Source organism: Mauremys mutica, chromosome 3, assembly GCF_020497125.1.
Source record: "Mauremys mutica isolate MM-2020 ecotype Southern chromosome 3, ASM2049712v1, whole genome shotgun sequence".
NCBI lineage: Eukaryota > Metazoa > Chordata > Testudines > Geoemydidae > Mauremys > Mauremys mutica.
Genome location: NC_059074.1, coordinates 14,032,054 through 14,048,271, shown reverse-complemented (window position 1 = coordinate 14,048,271; position 16,218 = coordinate 14,032,054). Strand labels below are relative to the sequence as shown.

The window sequence follows — 16,218 nt, the reverse complement described above, 5'->3', positions numbered from 1 at the left end:
AAGAATGGCCGTACTGGGTCAGACCTAAAGTCCTTCTAGCCCAGTATTCTCTCTACTGACAATGGCCAATGCCAGGTGTCCCAGAGGGAGTGAACCTAACAGGTAACGATCAAGATATCTCTCTCCTGCCATCCATCTCCACTCTCTGACAAACAGAGGCTAGGGACACCATTCCTTACCCGTCCTGGCTAATAGCCATTAATGGACTTAACCTCCATGAATTTATCTAGTTCTCTTTTAAACCCTGTTATAGTCCTAGCCTTCACAACCTCCTCAGGCAAGGAGTTCCACAAGTTGACTGTGTGCTGCATGAAGAACTTCCTTTTATTTGTTTTAAACCTGCTGCCCCAGGGTCAGTACATTCTACAAATTGTTCACATCATTCGGAAGATTTTGTTTTTATCTATACCTGTGCCTCAGTTTAAAGCCATCACATCTTGTACTATATCCCACTGGCCCATCTCCACCATGTCATCTCTTTCGTGACTGGATAAATCAATATAATATGTTGGACCTACATAGCACCTTCCAGTCATAGGCCTTGCAGAACTTTACACACATTAATGAATGAAGCACTTCTATTACAATAATGAAGTACTATTATCCCTATTTTATACAAGGGTAAACAGAGGCACAGATGCTTAATTGACTTAGAATCACAGAATCATAGGGTTAGAAGGGATCACAAGGGTCAACTAGTCTAACCCCCTGCCAAGATGCAGGACTTCATGTGTCTAAACCACCCAAGACAGATGGACATCCAGGCTCCTTTTGAAAACCTCCAGTGAAGAAGCTTCCACAACCTCCCCAGGCAGTCTGTTCCACTGTCCTGCTGTTCTTACAGTTAGGAAGTTTTTCCTGAGATTTCATCTACATTTGCTATGCTGTAGTTTGAACCCACTGCCTCTTGTCCTGCCCTCTGTGGAAAAAGAGAACAACTTTTCTCCATCTTTTTTATGGCAGTCTTTCAAGTATCTGAAGACCGCCATCATAAAACCCCTTAATCTCTTTGCCAAACTAATCATACCCAGTTCCTTCAGCCTTTGCTCATATGGCTTGCATTCCATCCCTTTGATCATCGTTGTTGCTCACCTCTGGAACCCTTCCAGTTTCTCTACATCCTTTCTATACTTTGGTGACCAAAATTGGACACAGTGCTCCAGCTGAGGCCAAACCAGCACTGAGTAGAGCAGTATTATCCCCTCCTGTGGCTTGCATGCTATGCCTCTGTTAATGCAACTTAAAATTGCATTTGCTTTTTTTGCAACAGCATCCCATTGCTGACTCATGTTGAGGTTGTGATTCACCACAGCTCCCAGATTCTTCTGAGCAGTGCAGCTGCCAACCCAGTTATCCCCCATTTTGTATTTGTCCATTTGGTTTTTCCAGGGGTGAAAGTAACTTACAGGACTTACCGGTACTGCCGGAGTCCTGAGGGGGGCGTGGCCTCATCTGGAAGAGGCGTGCCCTCTCAAGATTTAAATGTCCTGGGGCACCGGCTGTGGTTGGGAGCCCCAGGGCCTTTAAATCAACCCAGGGCTCCCAGCTGCAGAGGTGGGTGGGAGCATCCCCGGGGCTCATGGGCAAATTAAAAGGCCCGTGGCTCTGGCCACCACGGAGCTCCACGCCCTTTAAATCTCCCCCGCAGCTCCAGCTGGGATTTAAAGGGCTCAGGGCTCCCGCGGCACTTTAAATCCCGGCCCCAGCCTGGCTGCTGAAGCTGCAGGCAGGATTTAAAGGGCTCTGGGCTCTCCGCAGCGGCCGGGAGCTCCAAGTCCTTTAAATCCTGGCCCCAGCCGGCCGCCAGAGCTGCAGGCGGGATTTAAAGGGCTTGGAGCTCCCCGCTGCTTCAGGGAGCCCAGAGCCCTTTTAATCTTGGCCGCGGAAGCTGGTGCGGTCCAGCACAGCATACTGTCTCTTGCTGGTGCGCCGTACTGAACCAGACCGGCTTACTTTCACCTCTGGGTTTTTCTCCCTTAAGTGTAGCACCTGACATTTATCTTTGCTGAATTTCATTTTGTTGTCCATAGCCCAGTTCTCCAATTTATCAAGATCTCTCTGAGTTTTAGCTCTATCCTCCAGTGTATTGGCAATGCCGCCCCCACCTTTGCATCATCTACAAACTTGATCAACATGCTCTCTATACCTACATCCATATCATTAATAAAGACGTTAAACAACATCAGACCAAGAACAGATCCCTGTGGAAGCCCACTTGAGACCTCCCCCAAGTCCGACATCATTCAATTAATAGTTACTCTTTGTTTGCAGCTGTTTAACCAATTATGTATCGACTTAATGGTAGCTCTGTCCAGCCCACATTTCTCCAGCTTACTTATGAGAATGTCATGTGGGACTGTGTCAAAAGCCCTGTTGAAGTCCAGGTATATTATGGCCACTGCATTCCCCCTATCCACCAAATCAGTTACCCTGTCAAAGAAAGAAACCAGGCTGGTTTGGCATGATTTCTTCTTGGTAAAACCATGCTGGCTGCTAGTGATCACCTCTTCATCCTCCAGGTATTCGCAAATTGAATGTTTTATACATTGCTCTAGTAGCTTCCCCGCTATCAAAGTCAGGCTGACTGGTCTATAGTTTCCCAGCTCCTCCTATTTCCCCTTTTTAAAGATGGACATTACATTAGCCCTTCTCCTGTCTTCTGGAACCTCTCCTGTTATCCATGAGTGTGTAAATATTACTGCCGGTGGTTCTGAGATTTCTTCAGCGAATACCCTCAGTGAATAGCATCTGGCCCTGCTGATTCAAATTCATTCAAATTGGTCAGAAGATTGCTAACATCTTCTTTACTTACCCCGATCTGCATCCCTTCCCCTTTATTATCTATGGTAACCGCACTAGTCATCTGGTCACGTGTTATTTTTTGTGAGAACACTGAAACAAAGTAGGCATTGCACAGCTCTGCTGTCCTATCATCTTCTGTTACCAGTTCACCTTCTCCATTGAGCAGTTTTGCCTCCTGTCATCTTCCTATCTTGCCTAACTGGAGGGGCTTTGCTTTACTGTCTTTGAGGGCTGATGATTGGGGCACTCACCTGGGAGCAAGGAGACCTAGTTCAAACCCCTGCACCAGGGTGGGATTCAAGCTTTAGTCTCCTACAGCCCAGGACTATTGGGGGGAGGGAAGAAACACCTCCTCCTCCAGGTGTTTTGTGAATGGCACCTAACTCCCTTTGTGAATCATAGAATCATAGGACTGGCAGGGACCTTGAGAGGTCATCTAGTCCTGTCCCCTGCACGCCAGGCAGAACTAAGTATTAGCTAGACCATCCCTGACAGGTGTTTGTCCAACTTGCTCTTAAAAATCCCCAATGATGGAGATTCCCCAACCTCCCTAGGCAATTATTCCAGTGCTTCACCACTCTGACAGTTAGGAAGTTTTTCCTAATGTCCAACCTAAACTGCCCTTGCTGCAATTTAAACCCATTGCTTCTTGTCCTGTCCTCAGAGAATCTAGCCCCCAATTTATTTTTGTCCAAAACTATTCAGCGTATTCATGTCAAATTCGTGAATGCTTTCAGAGAACCCGAAGCTGCTTTTTGGGGGCAAATAAACCTTTTGTCTGACACGTTTCACTCAGCTCTACTGCTAATCCTTCAAGATCAAGACTGAGGAGCAGCATAAGGGAAGTTTGCTACGCCACGCCACTCTCTTCTGGCTCCGTTCTGTGGTTAGACAGAGAACCTCACTCTCCAGGGCTGTCATGTTGGTTAAGCAGGCTCTTTAAGGGTTTGTCTACACAGCCCATGGCAGCCAGTCTCAATGCCTGGGACGACAGACTCAGGCTCGTGCTACCGTGCTAACAATAACACTGTAGACATTGCTGCTTGGGCTGGAGCTCAGGCTCTGAAACCCACCACCTCCTTAGGCTTCAGAACCCGAGCTCCAGTTCGACCGCAATATCTGCCGTAATATTTTTAGCATGGTTGCTCGACCCCAAGTCTGTCGTCCCTGGCTCAGAGTTGTTACCACTCGCTGTGTTGACGTATTCTAAGTGCCTAATCTGCAAGCTTCCCGAGTCCGCTTTCAAATGCAATGTCCTGTTTAGCCCTAGCACGTCAACAACATGCTTTCTTAGCCTATCTGTATGCATTATCTACTGCTGTAATGTATCATGTACTGAACTTCAGCATCATTACAGGTAAATACTCAGGTTTAAATGCAAACATAATTGCATAATGCTGTACAGCCAGGAAGAATAATGCAGGAAATAGAGCCAGCTCCATCTGATAGTGCAATCTGCCTGGAACTCTGAGCGTTCGGATCAAACACACAGCCCAGCTGGGTTGCAAAGAATAAAAATGCTTGGCAGTATCTTTATTGTCATCATCAAAAACATTTATCTGCCAGAAAGGTAAAAAGGTGAAGAAGGAACTTTCAAAAATGAAGCAGCACCAGCCCTTGGATGAAACTGGTTTACTGGGAGGGTGGGGGTGAAGTTACAGGAGCACATTTTGTTCAAGCTGGATTTTTAAGTGCTTTCAACAGATTTGGAGGCTGGTCACATGTTTCAAATAGCTAACATGAAAAACGTGCACCAACAGAGTCTACACAGAGCCGCTAAAGCGCTCTACAAACCACCCCCTTCTTGTACACTTTGCCCTTCCATGTACTCAGGCCCGAAGTGACTTACCCAAGGTCACACAGGAAGTCTGTGGCAGAGCAGGGCCTTGAATTCATGTCCCCCGAGTCCTAGGCTAGGCCCCTAACCACTGCATCATCCTTCCTCTCCCTCTTCAGCTGCACTAAAATCCATTTAACCCTTTCTTAAATCAATATCACTTGCATCAGGAAATTGTCAAACCAAACTAAACTGATCTAAGCAGAGGTTAAACTAGTTTAAGTATATCTGCATTAAGCATTTCATTACATTATCAATTTAGTTAAACCGGTACAAATTTTCTAACATACGTCAGGCCTGAGGACTTAATCCTGCAAAATGTATACACACACTTAACTGTAAGCACCTGAGTAGCTTCACTGCAGTCAATGGGACCAAGCATGTGCTTAAGGTTAAGCACATGCATGTTTGTAGGCTTAGGTCCTAAACAGGGACCAAAATGTGTCTGATGGGTGTAGAACACGGAGGAGGAGGTTAATCAGAAGACAAGAACAAAAGGAGTAGGAATACATGGCTGCATGTATAAGCTATGAGCAGGCTTGATAGGTGTGGGGGTGCAGGTGTGGGGGTGCATATATTAAATAATATATGTAAGCCACAGAGGTTAATGAGGCAATGAGGTCACGGTGCCAGCCTACTACTTGCCTGGCCATTATCGCTGGTCAGGATATTGAAGCCAGTTTTCTCTGCCCCAGGATCCTGCTCGGTGCACTCTCGGCAAGACTTTCAAAAGTGTTTAGGTGCCTATAGGTGCAGGTAGACGTCCAGTGGGATTTTCAAAATCAGGATTTGATTTCAGTAGGAATTAGGCACCCAGGTGCTTCTGAAAATCCCATTAGGCACCTATCTGCATCTTCGGGCACCTAAAGATCTTTGAATATCTGGCCTCTATTTTTCCAATTTAAGGCAAACAGCACATCATAGAGAAAACTCTGCCAGTGTGTCCTAACTCTCATTGGGTTGGGGCATTCTGATGAAAAGCAGAAATGATTCCCAACCCCCAACTAGCGCTAGCCCTAATTGGCCGCAAAGAAACTTGCTGCTTCTGAAGGAAAGGCAGACATGCTCTTTCACTCAAGAGAATAAACCATGGAGCTTCCAACTCTCAAACGCCCTGCATGGAAACTAGCTCTGTATTGCTGGCACCCAGTTCTGCAAAGGCTGTGCTGGCAAAGTGGGTGCAGAAGCAGGGACCATTTTGCTTATCCATAACTTGTGTCCTTGTTCTAATGGTCCTTCGGGACCATCGCCGGGCTGCAGTATTGCTTGGGCCAGGTCAGCACTGGCCATGCCTCCTCTTGGTCCCAATTCACTCCCTCCCTCCTCTGGCCCAATCCTCACCACAGACCCTTCTGTACTGGAGAAGGGACTCCTGGGGCAGCTGACGGATGTAACTGTTAGTCCAGTGGCCCCCTTTGCAAGGAGTATTCTCCAAGGCAACCTCATGCCTGCCTTACAGCCTTTTTGCACCTGTCCAGCTGGAACAAAGGGCTCGTGCAGCAATGACGACTCCAGCCATCACAGACATAGCTAAGCCAGAGAGGGAAAGACCTATTATGGGATATTGTCTGATCCCTCCCCTTGGCTAATACAGGACTAGTCTCTGCACTATATTTCATAGCACTTTGTCCAGTAAATCTATAATGTTACACGGACTCTGTGCTTCCTTATAGCCATGTAATACTGTGTGCACATGTATCACTGAGCTCAGATGAAAAGCAACCTCAAGAATTCAAAGAATTCATCTGCAAATCACCTAGTATTCACAGGGAGAGCATGAAAGGACAAGGCCAATTAAAGAAAACAGAGAAGATCAACTAGAAACCCAGTGTTGGGAAAGCTGAGAATGACCTCTACCAGAACCAGAGAGAGAAGGTGCCGGGGGAAGGAGGAGGGAGGGAGAGACTCAATAAATAAATAGAAACACAACAATGATGTCTTCCCTCAATTTTATTTGAGGAAGTTAAGTTTGCACAGCTCCTCGCAAACTGTCTTTGGCTAAAATCACCACTAATGAGCTCTGACATTTGAAATTTAACTGAGCATGAGCTAACAGCTCCCAGCTCTGAACCACCCATGAAGTCAACTGGAAATATTTTGCTAAAGCCGTAGACCGGCTAACAGCCTGTTTATTGAAAAGACACAGCTTTCAAGGGAAAGTGTTTATAGCGACCACTTTACCTGTCGCTTCCCTGCCCTATGCTGTCTGCTTTTCTTCAGTGGGTCTGCCAGGAACTCAGTCCCTCAGCTCCTTCTAGCCACTATTCCATTTGCTTTTCTATTATTAATTATTAATTATTATTATTATTATTATTAGGCAGCCTTGCGCTCCCTTAATGAAGTCCTTTTCTTTGCAGCAATTTAGGACAGATTGGAAACTATGGGCTTCCACATAGATGGCTGCTTACAAAGAAAGCATGCACAGCCTCCAACAAGCAGTTGTTATGTCAGAGTGTCACCTGGCTATTAGGGAGGCATTGGAAAAAGGGTAGGTTTTATTGGCAATCACATAAAATTAACTCTTTCCTTAAAGAGAAAACAGAGGCTATAATAGGTTAATTATGGTGCAGATATTTAACAACCTGGCTTTTCCTCCTGCTACAGCAATTTACCAGTTTACATTTTATGAACTGATACCATGTGGCGATTCAATCACCCATTATCTTTAACTCCCGCTAATTTTGTTGAACCTCATAAGGATTTCTCCATTGCATTGGCAGATACAGAAGAAAGAAACTGGGCTTGTGAAAAAAAGAGCAGCGCCAGTGATTTTCAATGGAATTGTGTCGATGGGCCATGTTACTGGCATCCATAAGTGATTGCAGGATCAGAGCCTATGCATGATCACGTAAGAAAGTGGCCAGATTTGCAAAAGTGCAGAGCAGCACACATGCTATTGACTTCAGTGGGAATGCCCAAAGAGTCAGCCCCAAACCTGCCAATCGTTACGTATGGTATTAGTTCTACTGACCTTGCTACATATATGCCTAAATTAAGCATCTGCATGAGTGTTGGCAGCATTGGGACTTTATTATGGCTTTGGGTACCTAATTTAAAGCACCTGAATTTGAAAATGCAGCACTTGAATATTACACAAAACGGTGATTAAAGTAAAGGGTGACAAAACAGGTGGAGAGGAGTGGGCAGCTGTACCTCTTCTGTCGATACAAAGCCAGATTTTCAAACTGGGTTATCACCCCTTTATGTCACTCCAAGAGCATCATGGGGCCATTATCCAGCTGCAAATGCTCAGCAGAGAATTCCCCTGGCAGAGGGGACTCTCTGCCCATGCATCTGCATGACAGCCTGACCCTGCACCTCCATCCCCACCCCTTCCCAGTGTAGGTGGCACGGCTGGCGTATGGAGGGGGCCACAAATCCTGCAATGGAGTAGGATCCTATGTCAATGATGACATTTAGAGCCACCTGAAAGCTGCTCTAGCTCACACCAAGCTGAGGGCGGGCTGGAACCATCTCTCCAACAGCCTGTCCACGTCTCCTGAGCTGAGCAAAGTTCCGTCATAGGACACAATCAAACCCAGACTCTTCTGGTCTCTAAGGGGATAGCTACACAGCATTTTGGTGCCAGCCTCCCAGCCTAGGTCAACAGACTCAGGCTTGTGGGGCTCCCGCTAGCACTCTGGAAATAGCTGTGTAGAAAACGCTTTGAAGCTGTGACTCAGGTTAGAGCTCAGGCACTGAAGCCTAGGGAGAGGGGTGGGCTTCAGATCCCACGCCGCGATTTCAAAGCGCTGCCTCTACAGCTAGTTTTAGAGCACTAGCACGAGCCCCACAAACCAGAGTCTGCCAACCAAACCTGGGTAGGTAGGCCCAAAATGCTGTGTAGATCCTAAGGGGCTGCTGCTGAATTCGGGAGGGAGAGAGGGGCTTTGCTTTTGACTTCAGCCAGAGCAGGATCCAGACCCAGCGTCTGGCACTCCAGCATTTGACACAAGCATTAAATAAATGCTGTCAATCAATAAATGAACGTGCAAGGCTAACGGACTGAGAATCAAAGCCACCTATTCAGACAGAGAATTTTTTTTTTTCATTTTGCCTTAATGCCGAAAGAGTCAATCAGAATTTCGGTCACAATTAAATAGCAAGACCGGCAGCAGCAGTGAGGCTCCGTGCAACAGCCTCGGAGCAAAGTGAGAGTAGTTTCTCCCCCCTCTCCCCCTCCCCCAGCCCTTCAGACCGTTTCCTGAACCCATGTGACCCTAATTCAGCTTTCTCTTCCCAAAGAAGGGTCAAGTTTTGCTTTCCATTCCGTGGAGGAAGCGCCTTTTAATAAAGAGCAGCAGTTTCCACTCTGCATCTACGTGCCTCTGGTTGAGGGAGGGGAAGTGGTTTGTTTATAAGACTAGGGGTCGCATTCGGAGCTCACTTAGGGTTTGATCTAACACCCTTTTACAATCAATGGGAAGGTTCAATGGGCGTGGGTTGCTAGTGGGAGGAACCCCAACCTGTAACTGACTCCACACCGGTCGACCTCCATGCAGCAGCTTGGGGCCTCATTAGTCAACGAGGCTCCAGGAAGAGTCAGGTGTAGGATCAGGGCCCCTGATGGATTGTGCTTGTGAAGGGCTGTGAGAGCAAGACCCAAATGAGCCCTGGGCTTGTGCTCCTGAAGGAGGGAAGAAAGAGATAAGGCTGTACATCAGGCTGCAAAAAAGTTCAAGCAAAGAAAAAAAAAATCTTTGGCACATCCCCTAAATTTCTCATTGCAGCCCAAGGCCCATCCCACTTTAAAAAAATAAAAGAGAGAGAGAAAGAAGCAATTTCACTTCTCCTTTTCCCAAATACCTAGCAGCCACTTTTATTATTTATTTACCTCCCCTTTTTGTGCAAGGTCTTTTTTTCTCATTTAGTCCGACAACGATTGTCCTCCCGGAATGACCTTTTTTCTTTTTCTTTTCTCTCTTCTTCTTCCCACTCCCTCTGGGCGATTGCCCTCATGCCACTAACTAGATAACACACTCGATCAGAGATTTTTTAAAAAATCATTGCAAAGGCACTAGGGCTGATAGTGGCATCAATCCTAACCTGACACGGGCTAGGGTCAACCATTTATCTCTTCACATTGCCTGTGGTTACTGCGGCAGCCATCTTGGATCTTTACAGCTTAACAACCTTGCAGAAGGTACCTCTGTCAGCACTGATAGCATCTGCACCTCCCAAGACTGGCTTTTTTGGTTTTATTTTGTTAAGTTTTATTTATTTATTTTTTTAAATAGACTTTTTTTGTGTCTTGCAAATCTTTGAGGGATTAGTGGGCCTCTCAGAAGGCATCTCTGTACCAGGTTAACAGGTTACAGAATGTAGGAAGTGAATAATCTTGGGGGGAAGGGAGGGGCTGAGATTTACAAAATAAATTTAGAAAAATATGTCTTCTTGTAAACAATAATAATTAATCAAAAAACCATTTCAACCAGCCCTACTCCTAAGTCTCAAGCCAGTATGTTAATCACAAGATCATCCTTCCTCAGTTTCATTGATTATTTTGTGTGTGTGAGTGAAAGTTGGGGGGGAGAGGGAATGGGATGTGGGAAGAGGTTGAGGGGAAATGGGAGAAAACCTATACTATTAATGTGTTATGAGTTTGGGGAGCTTGTTTGTTTTCATATCAATATAAACTGGCAGGGGTTGATTTGGAACCCACATTAATGTTTGCTACTTAAACCACAGCAGCATTGGGTACTGCCTGAGAACCAGGCTGCTGCTGCTGTTGCTGCTAAATACTTCCCAGCAGACAGTTCTTTCCATGGGTAGAGCTGAAAAGCGGAGTCGTGTCATTAGCCCCATTTCACAGGTGGAGAAAGTGAAATGCAGATTTCAGGTGACTTGGCCAAGGTCATACAGGGAGCCAGTGGGAGAGCCTCAAATAGAACTCAGGCTCCTGACTAGCTTCTCACCTCTCCCCTGACAGCTGTTGACAGAGCAGCCCCCAGTCCCTGTATAGTTTCTTCAATAGGCCTCCATTACCTTACAAGAGCTGGACCTTGCTGGGAGATGAAGGTTTGTCCAGCGGTTGGGGCACAAGCCTAGGACCTCTGAGACTTGCATTCACATCTTTGCTCTGCCACAGGCTTCCTGTGTGACTTTAAGCAAGTCACTTAGGGTACGTCTACACTAAGTCTCTTAGTCTCCGCGAGAGGCGGTAGCTTTGTCGGCGGGAGAAACTCTCCTATCTACATAGTGCTGTCTCCATCGGGGGTTAAGGTCGGTATAACTACATTGCTCAAGGGGTGGATTTTTTACATCCCTGAGTGACATAGTTATACTAACGTAAGTGTAGAGTGTAGACCTGGTCTTAGAAAGACAAGACAAGGCAGCCACAAATTCTCCTGGTATAGCAACAGGTGGGTTGACACTGGGGGCATGCCAGGAAAATTATTATTATTTGTATTGAAGGAGCACCTCGGAGCCCCATTGTGCTAGGCACTGTACACACACAAACAAGAAAAAAAGGATGAGCCCTCCCCGAAAGAGCTTACAGTCTAAATACAAGAAAAGAGACAACAAATGACAAATGCAGACAGGTAGATGGAGGAGTACAAGGAAACAATGAGACAGTGTTGGTCAGAATGATAGGCACTGCCTGCCTAACCACCGTCATGTCTTTTTTAGGCATCATAGCAAAGGAGAGTTTTGAGGAGGGAATCTAAGAGTGGTCGCCCTTCATGCCAGGGTTAGGATTTTCAGGCAAACGGGGCAGCGTGAAGGAATGAGAAGAGGATGGAAAGGGAGTGAGGAAGCAAGAGGGCTTGGTGGAAGAGAAAGGGCAAGGGAGAAGCCGGAGAGGATGGTGCAGCTGTGAGAAGCTTTGCTGGCAAGGAGGAAACGCTGAGCATTCCTGGCCATTAATAATGATAATAAATTTCAACTATTAGGCTCCAGTACCTCACAAGGACTTAGGCACTCACAGAATGAAACTGAAAACACAACCGACCAAATGGATGAGCAGTGTATGAGCAGGAGTGACAAAATGCCACTATCTCATCCTTAACATGCAATAGGTGGACACCTCCCTGCCCTCCAGACAATAATGAGCAGCCCTAAAAAGGTCTTGCCTGGAAGAATATCATGGATTTGCTCTGTTGAATGGGGAGGAAGAGTATTCCAGAGCTGCAGGCCCTCAATGGAGAAGAACCTACCTCCACCCATTCTTTCTAGTCTGTACAGTATGCAGGGATGGTCAGCAGGCCCAATCTGAGTGGTACCGTTGGAAACAGTTCCCCAGGCAGAGCTTTGTCCTGCAAGACGCTGAGTGCACTCAGTTCTCAGTGAATTCACCAGGAGTCAAAGGTGCCCAGAACCTCTTCGGAAGATCTCACAGCATCTTGTCTGACTGGACCCACAGACTGGCCCCATAATGGTTTAAATAGACAAGGCCATGCTGGGTCAAACCAATGATCCCTCTAGTCCAGGATACTTTCTCCAAGGGTGACCAATACCAGATGCTTCACAGGAAGATGCAAGCTACCCTATTATAGACAATTGTGGAGCTGCCCAGAGTGGAAAGTTGCTTCCTAATCACAAGCAGTTGGTATTCTGCTCATGCCCTAAAGCATGAGGGTTAACATCCCTTATAAATTTTTGACTTTAACTAATGTAACTGGGGCTCTTCTTATTGCTCCTATACTTAAATACTCCACTAAGAGCCAGATTCTCTGGTCTGGCTAAGCTATGCTTGGTACAGGAGTGGGTGGAGATGTGGGATGTAAGACAAAGACCATCTTTGCTCTATCCTGAAGCCCATCTAAGAGAAGTGAAAAAGAGGGTGAGAGGAAAGGGAGACTATCAAATAGATTCAATTTTATAGCTATATATAAATTTGCACTTTCCTTCCTGGTCATTGATATAGGGGAAGCAGGTAGCTATATTATAAATCATATTTATATTTAATAATATTACATAATATTTTAATCAGACCAACCAGCCTCCAATGTCTTCCCAAGTGACTGAACGCCAACTCAGGTGGCTTGGCCATCTGCTTCATATGCCAGAGTCCATGTCAGCCTGCCAACTTTATGTGTTTGAGCCAACAAAACGGGATGGAGAAGACCTCACAGCTGGCTTTACACACTGGAGGGATGTCATGGCTTTCCACCTCACCCACAAGATAGAGCAGGCCACAACATTGGCAAGAGACCAGGCTCCCTGGAAGTGGGTGACACGAAACATGCACTCTATGCTCCACGAGCAGGAGAATTAATGAAATGAATAAAAGGAAGTTATAGTAGGTTGCCTTATACTGTATCCAGGCCAGTACCTGGGGAGGGAGGATGGCAGGTAAGGTAAGTGTAAATCAAAAGCAAAGACCATATTTCAGATTTGCAGAGCTTTCTAAAGGATTAGGAGACCCAATTCCCATTGAAATTAACGGAAGTTGAGCATCCAGGTCTCCTAAGTAGGTACGGAAATCTCAGCCCCAGTCTTTCCTTTACCTCATCTTAAGTGACTAATGTAGGCACCCAACCTGTGCAGAGACACCCACAGTATTAATCTTTGGGCTAAGAAATCACAGATCTTCAACTTTCTAAGCCACTACTTAAACCTCACATCCTTCCTGTATTCTCATCTTTAAAAACAAATTAAAGGAAGCACAGCTTACACAGGCATAGCTGTAATCCTGTATAGCATTTTTATCTAGCATGTTATTTTTATTACCCTTCTATTCCTTAATGGGATCCCCTCAAGGGCTGGGTTGTAACAAATTCACTACCATACCAGTTAGGTTTTCCAACGATTGACTTAATATATGTGGCATGTGCCCAGCGATATACATTATACCACCCATCTGGGCCAGGGAAGGAGGGGAGAGAGTACAAGGAAAACATTGCTCAAACAGCATGCTTGCATGATGATTAGGTCTGGTCCAGTGATCTGGAATAATAATCTGAAGGCTCACTAAGCATAATAGTTCAGAGACGCCCAAGTCTGGTCAAACCTTCCCATGAGCATCCTCTCCTTGTGTTATCAGCATGTTTTACACATCTCATCAGTGTTACGGTGGCTGACAACTCATTATGCACCAGAGGTAAAGTGGACAGGTAGTGACTGAGCATTAGAACTTTTTTTTTTATTTGTATCTTGCCATTACTCAGTGTATCATGAAACTGTGAGCTAATTAAGTCCTGTGGGATAGACAATCAGAGCTTTTTATTATTATTTTAAGTAGGCTAAATTGCATTATATACAGATATAAAAAAAAAGATTCCACAGCTCTTCCCCCAGTTAATAACTGAGCAATTTACAAACGTTAATAGAATGCTGGGGCAGAGGCTTGTTACTTTGCATGCATGACCTAATTAAATCATATGGCGGCATGTATTTCAAACACAATACAGATGAGAAGATGGGAGTCTGAAATAAAATCCCCATTTTCCAAAATCTCTGGCCCCATCCTCAGGGACATGGAAACACAGACCTGAGCTTAGTGACTGGTTCCAATCTCCATAAAGGGCCAAAGCAACACCATGAAATTTGAGGGCACTGTCATCTGGATCAGAACGTCACAACCAATGGGGTAAAGTGTCCACCTCTAAACCTCCTTGGGACATTAGACATATGCAGCTAAATCCAAGACTGATTTAAAAACAATAGGTTAGGGATTAATCCTGAAGGGGCAAGTTATCAGCTGGAGTAAATTGTCCCCGTTCCATTGAAGTCAACAGAGCTATGATAATTTACATAAGATGATGATCTGCCCCACAGTCTTCAGTGGGAATTTTGTTTGAACAAGGAATATAGGATCCTGGGACTGACAGAGCTTCCGGCCAATCAGACACCTCCAGATCAGGGCCATTGGGAAGTAGCTAGTCCCCGAAGTCAGTCTGATTGACCTGGCAGCCAGGCCAATCTGGGAGCCTCAGCTCAGGTCCCAGCCTTTGCATGTGATGGGGGAAGAGGAGACAGCGAGAGCAGCCCCAGGTGGGTGAGTTGCTGTAGCTGGATGCCCGCAGGGGAGGAGCAGCACAAGAGCCAAGGTGTGGAGCAAGGGTCGGCGCAGAGGCCGGGGACCTGCACTAATAGGGTTGCCAACTTTCTAATTGCACAAAACCAAACACCCTTGCCCTGCCCCCGCCACGCCCCTACCCCGAGGCCCCACCCCTGCCCCGCCCCTTCTCAGAGGCCCCACTCACTCCAGCCCCACTCCCTCCATCGCTCACTCTCCCCCACCCTCACTCACTTTCACTGGGGTGGGGCAGGAGGTTGGGGTGCGTGAGGGGGTGAGGGCTCCGGCTGTGGGTGCAGGCTTTGGAGTGGGGCTGAGGATGAGGGGTTTGGGGTGTTGTAGGGGGCTCCAGGCTGGGGCCAAGAGATTTGGAGTGTGGGAGAACGGTCAGGACTGGGGCAGGAGGTTGGAGTGTGGAAGGGAGTGAGGGATCTGGCTGGGTGTGTGCACTCTAGGGTGGGGACAGGGATGAGGGGTTTCAGGTGCAAGAGGGGGCTCTGGGCTGGGCCTAGGGGTTTGACGTGTAGAAGTGGGCTCAGGGCTGGGGCAGGGTGTTGGGGTGCGGGTGTGGGGTCTGAGAGGGAGTTAGGGTGCAGGAGGGAGTTCCAACCCGTGCCGGGGGGTCAGGGTGCGGGCTCCAGCTGGGCAGTGCTTACCTCAGGCGGCTCCCGTCGGCGGCGCAAGAGGGCTAAGGCAGGCTCCCTCCCTGCCCTGGCTCAGTGCTGCTCCTGGAACCGGCTGGCATGTCCAGCCCCTAGGCGAAGGCGTGACCAGGCAGCTCTGCATGGTGCGTGCTGCCCACACCTGTAGGTGCCACCCCTGGAGCTCCCATTGGCCACGGTTCCTGACCAATGAGAGCTGCAGAGCTGGCGCTCAGGGTGGGGGCAGCACATGGAGCTTCACTGACCGCCCCTGCACCTAGGAGCCAGACACGCTGCCCCCTTCTGGGAGCAGCACTGAGCCAGGGCAGCAGGGAGCCTGCCGTAGCCCCACTGCACCACCAACTGGACTTTTAATGGTCTGGTCAGCAGTGCTGACTGGAGCCACCAGGTGTTCTGGTTGGAAACTGGATGCCTGGCAACCCTACGCACTAAACAAGTGACAGACCCAGCAGGGCAGGGCCCTGCAGAGGTGAGTGAACAACAGCACCAGAGATGGGGAGCTGTAGGGAGTGGGCAGGGAGGTCAGAGTCAGCCAATCAACAACAGTTTTGCTTACACATCAGTAGAACTGGTAGGAAAACGCTGAAGATTTTTCCAGGAAGGATGTCTGACATTTTTCTCCCACTTTCATGCTTCATTTGGGATCAGCTGATTTAATTTACCAATAATTGTACAAATCTCTTAGGCACTTATATTGCCCCCATCACCATAATAGTGGAGCACGTCACAGTCTAATGTAGTTCGTCTCACAATGCCCCTGTAAGGTAGGGTGCTGGGCAATGCTATTATCCCCATTTTAAAGATGGGAAACTGAGGCACAGAAAGGCTAAGCAACTTACCGAAGGCACAGGAAGAAATAGGCTCACTAAAGAAATATTTGGAGCCATCATGAACTACCAAATTGTTTAACAGCTACCCGGCAACCTCATGACCCTATTTTTATTGCCCTCATCCCT

At 47.1% G+C, this 16,218-nt stretch overlaps 1 protein-coding gene and 1 long non-coding RNA gene across 3 annotated transcripts in view; one reads left to right on the top strand and one right to left on the bottom strand.

The window, feature by feature from the left end:
- PKHD1 (PKHD1 ciliary IPT domain containing fibrocystin/polyductin) overlaps window positions 1-16,218 on the bottom strand; it is a 367,689-nt gene that overhangs the window by 248,690 nt on the left and 102,781 nt on the right. The window lies entirely within an intron of this gene.
- The window catches only part of LOC123365857, a 50,326-nt gene that overhangs the window by 1,885 nt on the left and 32,223 nt on the right, over window positions 1-16,218 (top strand). For both annotated transcript variants that reach the window (XR_006577794.1, XR_006577795.1), the window contains exon 2: window positions 7,360-7,487. This is a non-coding gene — a long non-coding RNA (uncharacterized LOC123365857). The remainder of the gene's footprint in view (window positions 1-7,359; window positions 7,488-16,218) is intronic.